Here is a 9055-nt window from a genome sequence, read left to right as displayed (position 1 = left end):
AAAATGTGATTTTTAAAATTCGTCGTGAGTTGAAAACTAGGTCGTTGAACTGAAATTGCTCTACCCAAGGGAGGGACGAGAACTTTTATTATCATTATTTTTAATCTTATTGAATTAAAGTATGCCAAAAACATTTAAAAAACCCAAAAATCTTTGCTTTTAAAACTGAGCTTTGAATTGACAATTTTTAAAATTTTGTCGAGGGACGGACTAGGACAACGATCCGAAACGCCCTCATCCTAAAAAGAAACAAAATTTTAATTTTTAATTTGTTGATATATTAGTGTTAAATTGTTGATATATTATGCATGTATAACCTAGATTGATGCTATTTAACATGATTTGAAGCCAAAAACTTCAAAATTTTTAAGAATCTAGGGTTTGTGTTTTTGAGCAATTTGGGGCTTTTTGATATAAACAGGTTATGGCCGATTTTTGTCATGAATTATTGCTAAATTAAGTAGTGTAACATGTTTAGGTAGCTAAATGATCAAAACTTTGATCCTAAACATGATTTTTGAGAATTAAAGTGGACTTTTTAAGTCTAAAATTCATGAACTTGATTAATTTGATATAAAAGTCATTTGAAACTTGTTTAATTGCTAGTAATGATTATTTTGACATGTTATTTGAGTAGAATGCTTATAAACTTGGTAAACATTTTCATATATGCTTATTTGAAAAAGTGTAGAACTGTTAAAAATATGAAAATGAGCATGAGTTTAATATGGATTAAACATGTCATGTTAGTTATTTTTAATTGTTATTTTCCTAATACCAATGCATTTTTGGATGCACAATTCCTTTTTGTTTAATGTGTTTAGCAGAATGAACGAGGTGAATCTGCATCCGCGCTACAAAATTTGAATACTTATAATGAAAGTGACGAGGATCAAGATCTCAGTGAACAATACAAACAGAATCAACCGCACCCTTTTATTTCATTGTCGCGAGCAGTTGAAGCAAATCTACACCCTAACTTACGATTTGACAGATTTTGGATAGACTATCCAAAATATCAGAGGAACTTGAGCATTCTTTATCCCAAAGATGTTGAAGTGTCCAGGGTGATAGATTGGGCACCATTAGAGACAGTGGGATTGGCCGAGCCAATAAGAGAATTACTTACACAAAGGTATGGTAATTCTACTTTCAATGATTGGATTAATCTATTCACTATACGTAGACCTGTGTATAAGGAATGGTGCGTTAAGTTAGTAAGTGCTATTGAACTAAATGATGAAGTAACTAGTTTAATGGATAGAAGTTTTATTAGATTTCTATTAGGAGGTGTGATGCGCCGTATGTATTTATTAGATATGGCTGAAGCTTTGTGTATTTATACGGCTGAAGAATTATTAACTGATGATTGTAGACAGTTGATAAGTAATGGTATAAGGGTTGATTATGATTTTGATAAGAATGAGTTGTGGAGTATAATGACTAGCCATAATCGTTTTCATGGAGGTCATTATTCTTATACTGATATACATAGAGCTGAGCTTAGGGTAATCCATAGATTCATTTCCAACTCTATTACACAAAGGGGTAGAAATAAAGATAAAGTGACTAAAGATGATTTATTTTATCTGTTGTGTATTAGAGACCCACAGAGCTTTGTAAATATTCCTTATTGTGTGGGCTATTATTTGTCGGATATGATAAAGGGAATGCGAAACAATAGTATTATAGGAGGTGGTATTTTTGTGACTTTAATTGCCGAGTACCTCGGTGTGGATATTACTCGGGGAAGGGAGTTAGTACAAGTACCCATTCCTCGTGATCGGATTGATATGCGGGTATATGCTGGTGCAAAGGTTTTGTTGAAAAGAAATAATGTTGCACTTCCATATCAAGTGAATCATCCACAGGTAGAAAGAGGTCAACAACAAGGTAATGTGGGAGGAGGAAACCAAATGACCGATATACAAAGAATAATGTCCCAAACTGAATACCAACGGGCTATGCAACAAGAGTTTCAGGCTTGGCAATATCATCAAGAATATATCAAAGCCTATTTAGCCTCCCAAGGTAGGAACTACATTCCTACTGAGCCAGTCTATTTTCCTCCGTGGACCGAGGATACGAGACCACGTTTTCCTACCTATGACCCATTTCAAGCATATCAAGATAGATACAATGAACCATGGAACCCCTACTGGTTTCAGAATCAACCCTAGTTTACTTAGTCTTATTTATCTTATTTATTTGTAAGGTTGCTATATTTAATACTTATGTTGGTATTGTATTAGTTTTTATAATTTTCTAAATTTTATTATTATATTTTAATAATTTTTGAATGTGGGGTAATATACCAAACTTCAAAAATATGTATATATGTTTGCAGTTTATCTTATGTACACAACAGGGTAAAATAACGCATTTTCAAAGACTGGCATTAAGTTCAGCAAAAGCTACTAATTTTGACGACAAGATGCAAAATAAATGTGAAGAAACAACAAACGGAATGAACAAATGATGTGCACCATTTATCATTCAACAAACAAACAACAATATGTTTGGAAACTTTGGTAAAAATTTAATTGTTTTTCTACGCTAATCACCCTCAATAATTTAAATTGTTACTGATTTCTTGCAAATGAGGGCATTGCAAGATCTTAAGTGTGGGAAGAGGATAAATTCTTTCGGAATTTTAAAAAATGTAATTTAAACACTTGGTTACCATTAAAAATACTAGTAACGCAGTAGTTGTATTAGAATCTAGTGCTCTCTGATAATAAAGAACAGCCCTAGTCTTATGTACTGACTACCCAATTCTAGTAAAATTTTTCAAAATTTTCAACTAAATGAATTCAAAATCATGTTTATACATATTTATGAACGATAAAACTAGATATTAACACCGAAATTATTGTTACCTTTGAAAGGAGAGAAACAACCCAAAATGTTAGAATTATTTAAAATGGAATAGAGGATAATAAAAAGGCAAAGAAAGGAAAATAAAAGCTAAGTGTGGGAAAAATTTACCAAGTTATTTAGAACATATGTCACATATTTTTGTACAAATAATTGAAGATACTTTTGTTTTGGACAATTTTATCAGTTTTACCCAATCTCTTATAATATATTTGAAAGAAAAGATGGATCTACACGATGAATCAATTCTATCATTAAAAGGAAGTAAAGTCTTCCGAAAAGAAACGCGCTTCCTTGATTTAGGTCAGGAAGTTGTCGTCCATACCAGCTGTAGGTTCACGAAAAATCTAGAAAAGTCATCACTAAAATCAGCAGGAAATCTATGGACCTCAGCATCAAACAGGGTCGCCAAGTGGTCAGATTTATCCTAACCATGAGAAGGATTTATCTCATAAAATGGGGAGGACGCCATGCAAATTAGCTTGATAAGACTAATGAATCAGATCCCCAAAAAGGATAATCTCCTTAAAAGATTAAAAATCAGCTTTTAAGACTGATATTACTTAATCCTTGAGATTGAATTTTAAAGATTGAGAATTACAAACTCATGGAATTCGATGATATCTAAACTCGAGCTTGAACGAGAAAATATTTTGATCAAAATTACAAACCAATTTGTTTTCTGAAAAATCCATTTTTAATGCGTTCATTACTATTGAACGTAAAATCCTAGGAATTCACCTAGAATTCATTAGGTCACTTGAACCAAATCGGGTGTCAACCGTAAGAACGGTGGTTACATAGCATGGTCAAAGACAGGACCTTGTGCCAGACCGAAAAACTATAGGGTGAGCTTTACTATTGCTCCTACCAAGGATAGTAATTGCATCTGACACATTATAGACCATAATTAAAAGCATGTTAGGGGACATTGCCTTAATACTTGCTTGTTCAACACTTTCCTTTACAACCGGACGGTAGTTTACCGAAAGGTAATATACGGAGCAAGTATACTGGACGTGTTGCTTTCCCAATACAAGGTTAGCAAGTGGGTGACACAAAACCGCAAGTTTTGAGCTAAAATTTTAAAATCTGAAACCCGCCAAACCCACAAAAACAATTTGTAAACACCGGTGAAGGGTTATTTCGGAAAACTTATCTAGGGTGAAAGCTAGATTTAATTTTCAAAAAGATCAAATATTTTCATAAAGATCCAACTTCCTAAAGGATCTAAATTTTCATAGTCATATGGGACTGTAAACCACATCGTTACTATCATTGTTCATACCGTCGTATTGAAATCACTGATGTACAAAGTGTGAAGAATAAAGAAGTGATTCTAGTATTTTTATTTCAAGACTATATTGCTTGAGGACAAGCAATGCTCAAGTGTGGGAATATTTGATAATGCTAAAAACGAACATATATTTCATAGCATTATCCCTCAAGAAAGACAAGCTTCTAGTTGCAATTGTTATATTTACAAGTGATATTCGTTTAAATATTAAAAGGTGAAGACAAAAGGCAGATTCGACGAATTGAAGACGCAAATGACCAAAAAGCTAAAAAGTACAAAGTACAATTAAAGTGGTTCAATTTATTGATGAGAAGCGTCTAGAAATGACAAAAGTACAAGTTACAAAACACAAAGTACAAGATATTAAATTGTACGCAAGGACGTTCGAAAATCCGGAACCGGGACCTAAGTCAACTTTCAACGCACGAAGTAACGGAGCAAAAATTACAAGTCAACTATGTATATAAATATAATATAATATATAAATAATTCTTAAAATTATATATATATTATATTTATTTATTAAAAAATCCGTCGGCAAGCTAGGAGCCAAACTTGGATGAGCTGTAACCCACCACTCCGCGATCGCGGAGCTGTGAAGGAGAAACCCTTCGAGATCGCGGAGCACACCAAAACTGAAATGGGGCCTATAAAAGGCAACGCATTCGATCGATATTTTAACACCTTCTTTTTCTTTTCCTCATACGTAAAGATATATATATATTTATAATTTATAATTTTAATTTAAGATTAATAATAATAAGGTTATGTTAGCGAATGTTTTAAGGTTTTAAGTCGAAACTCTGTCCGTGTAACACTACGCTATTAATAAATCACTGTAAGTTATGTTTAAATTATTTTCATTAATGTCTCGTAGCTAAGTTATTATTATGCTTATTTAAGCCGAAGTAATCGTGATGTTAGACTAAATATTAAAATTGGGTAATTGGGCTTTGTACCATAATTGGGGTTTGGATAAAAGAACGACATTTGTGGAAATTATACTATGGGCTATTAATGGGCTTTATATTAACCAAATGATACCTCGTTAATTTAATACATAGACTTATAATTTGACGTATTTATATATAACCACATACGCTTGACTGGGTACGGTGGGCGGGATATCTATAAATACCAATAATTGTTCATTTTACCGGACACGGAACTGGATTAATAGTTAATAGACTTGTTGAAACAGGGGTGGATTACATTCAAGGATAATTGGTGTAATTGTTAACAAAGTAGTAAAACCTTGGTTTACAAACAGTCGATAACCTGGTGTATTCATTAAACAAAGTATTAAGACCTTGTTACAATTCGAATCCCCAATTAGTTGGAATATTTGACTTCGGGAATAAGAATAATTTGACGAAGACTTTCTCACTTTATGATTATGACTAATGGACTATTATGGACAAATCCGTATGGACATATCGAATAATCCAGGACAAAGGACAATTAACCCATGGGAATAAACTAAAAACAACACGTCGAACATCATGATTACGGAAGTTTAAATAAGCATAATTCCTTTATTTTCATATTTAATTGCACTTTTAATTATCGCACTTTTATTTACTGTCATCGTATTTAAATGCACTTTTAATTATCATTCTCTTTAATTATCGCAATTTTATTTTATCGCACTTTTATTTATCGCAATTTCATTATCGTTATTTAATTTACGCTTTAAATTAAGTTATATTTATTTTTAATATTTTACATTAGGTTTTAACTGCTACTAAAGTTTTAAAATCGACAAACCGGTCATTAAACGGTAAAAACCCCCTTTTTATAATAATAATATTACTTATATATTTTTGTATTTTTACAAATATAGTTTTTAAAAATATAGCGTTAAGCTTGGTTAAAAGATCCCTGTGGAACGAACCGGACTTACTAAAAACTACACTACTGTACGATTAGGTACACTACCAATAAGTGTTGTAGCAAGGTTTAGGTATATCCACTCTATAAATAAATAAATCACTTGTGTAAAATTGTATCGTATTTAATAGTATTTCCTTGTAAAAATATAACTATTTTATACACCACCTCGCACACATCACTTTCTTATTTAATTCTCGAATTAAATTCCTTTAACCCCTATCTGACTGTATCCTTTTTATTCGTACTTTCAGCCCAACAGAAAACAGAAAGGATCTTGGCCTAATAACAATTACGGCCCAACTAGAAAATAGAAATAAAAAAAACTAACACGGCCCAAGGTTAGCTCGATCAACTCCTCTCAGGCCTTAACGATTTATTTGCCAGCTTTGCAATTTGAAGTAGGGCGACAGATTAAAATGGGTGGGGTCCGTCTGGAACAAAATAACGCCCTTTATCATTAATATTAAAACAGAAAAAAATATGCGGCTGTAGCAACAGAAGGTAGTCGCACAGCAGAAAAAAAATAAATCGCTACGGTTTTTTATTCGTCTTCATGGGTTTCATGAAGATAGTGATTATGGTGGTTGCTTTACGGTGGTTGAATAGTAGTAGCGTAGCAGCCGCAGGGAAACAGGAAAATAAGATGGAAGGTGGTGATTTCACAGAGGTGTTTACGTATAAGAACTTAGAGAGAGAAAGGATGAGGGAGAGAGAGGTAATGATGGTATCCGGTGGTGATTGTGGTGGTCATGGTGGTGGTGGTTTCGTGGTTTATGATGGCGAAGTGATGACGGATGAAAGTGGGTGGTGATAAGGTGACCTTCAAATGGAAACGGCAAAATAGAAGCAAGGCAAATTGTAATGTTTGTTTAGGAAAATAATTCATAACAACAGCAAACAACTACGGAGTATTAAGGATGGACTAGTGATAAAGTTTGATGGTCACTGGGTTTGATCCTAACCAAAAATAGAAACCAAACGGTAGCGGGAGCCTACAGTGGTTTTATGGTTAGGGATGGCCGGATGGTGATGGTTGTGGTGATCAACGAAAAGAAACAGAAATCTTAAGTAGTCGGTTAAGGTTGTGATGGTTATGGCGATTATAGGTGGTGATAGTGGTGGTTTACGGTTTGAATAGATACGAACGGAACAGATGGTTTGCGAGAAAACATAAAACCTAAAGAAGAAAGGTGGTGGCTTCTTGGGTGGTTCGTGATTATATGGTGATAGATAGGGGAAGTATGCAGGTGATCGAGGTTAGATAAATGGGAGGATATTTTGTATGTAAAAGTCTTGTATATATATAATTATATAGAGATATTAGGTAGTGGAAACACAATCAATTATTGACATTCAATCACAAATTTAAAACAGTAATTTTAATTCATAATTTAATATTTAATATTTAAATGATTTAAAACATGAGAGTTTTAAATTATACGGCAAAGAAAAGTCATCACTATCCTATTCTGCCGACATGTTTAGTGGGGACTGGATTTCGTACTCCGTTTGTTAATCAATGGCGGGTAAAAGTCTTCGGAAAAATACCAAAATTTTAATTTAACTAAGTTTATTTATTTTGGTTATTATGGTATAAAATTCAATCATTAATATAATAAATAAAAATTACATCAACTGTCCCTCTCATATCTGGGTAAAATATAAAAAGTGTTAAAACTTAATAAATAGTTCCTAAATACATTTTTAATAAGCCTAAAATTTAAAGAACTCATTTTCGTATCACCGTTTATTTTAAAATTACATAAGTTCGAATTTAATTTGCTTAATATCGATCGACTGACAAACGAGTGCTATTATCGAATACTAAATGAATTCAAGACCATAGAAATATACATACAATATACTTTACATATACATATAGATTTATTTTAATATCATATATAATTAATTAACTCATATAATATTTTTATTTATTATAATTAATATATATATATATATATATATATATATATATATTATTTATTTATTTATTTATATATTTATTTACACATAATGGTACGTTAATTGTCGGAACAGTCGAAGGTCAAATGAATATATGAAAATAGTTCAAACTTTTTGAGACTCAACTTTACAGACTTTGCTTATCGTGTCGAAATCATATAAATATTAAGTTTAAATTTAGTCGGAAATTCCCGGGTCATCACAGTACCTACCCGTTAAAGAAATTTCGTCCCGAAATTTAAGTTAGGTGGTCATGGCTAAAAATAAAAATGTTTTCATGACCAATATGAGTTGATAATTAGAGGTTTATCATCATTGAATAATAATGATAAAATAATTCGATTATTCTAAGAATACGAATGAAGCTATCGCAAAAGAGTGAATTGAAGAAAATAAGATTTTCCTTAGCTTTTGACGTAAACATGATTGAATTCCGAAATTCAAGGGATTAAAGAAAATCTTCGAAATCTATAAGATTTGATTCTTCGGCGAATAAGGAAATTAAGATCTTTATAATTAAATACGGTGATCTGCCCAGATTACTCCGTATGATATTTCCATTATAAATTAAGCTCTTCCGTCCCATTATTCTCACCGTTCCTATACTTTCCTTCTTGTTTCATACATCCAAAAGATTCTGAAAATGCTTAATCCAGTTCTCATCCTTGTCCTTATTCTGATTATCACAACAATCATTCTCCTTTTCCAACTTCCACTGGAAGAATCTGTTTTCTTCTACTTCGCCCTTGGGGTTATAGTGTTTTTAATTCTCCCGTGTCTTTATGTTGCGATAAACATTGACATACACGGTTTGTAATTTATGTGTTGTTATCGGGTGTTTATTTCCTCTTATATTTTGGAGCTCTTTGCCTTTTTATTATCTTCTCGGTCTCTAGTAAAGCAAGTAATGGTCCAGAATTCGTAAGTATGGAGTTTCGAATGAACATGACTAACGTTCTAAGAGAGAATTTGTAATAGCACAATTTTTGATTGGTTAAATTATCAGAATTCATGAGAAAAGCTAGA

Source organism: Rutidosis leptorrhynchoides, chromosome 3, assembly GCF_046630445.1.
Source record: "Rutidosis leptorrhynchoides isolate AG116_Rl617_1_P2 chromosome 3, CSIRO_AGI_Rlap_v1, whole genome shotgun sequence".
In the NCBI taxonomy this organism is placed as follows: domain Eukaryota; kingdom Viridiplantae; phylum Streptophyta; class Magnoliopsida; order Asterales; family Asteraceae; genus Rutidosis; species Rutidosis leptorrhynchoides.
The sequence above is the reverse complement of the archived record's forward strand: the minus strand, read 5'-3'. Positions refer to the sequence as shown.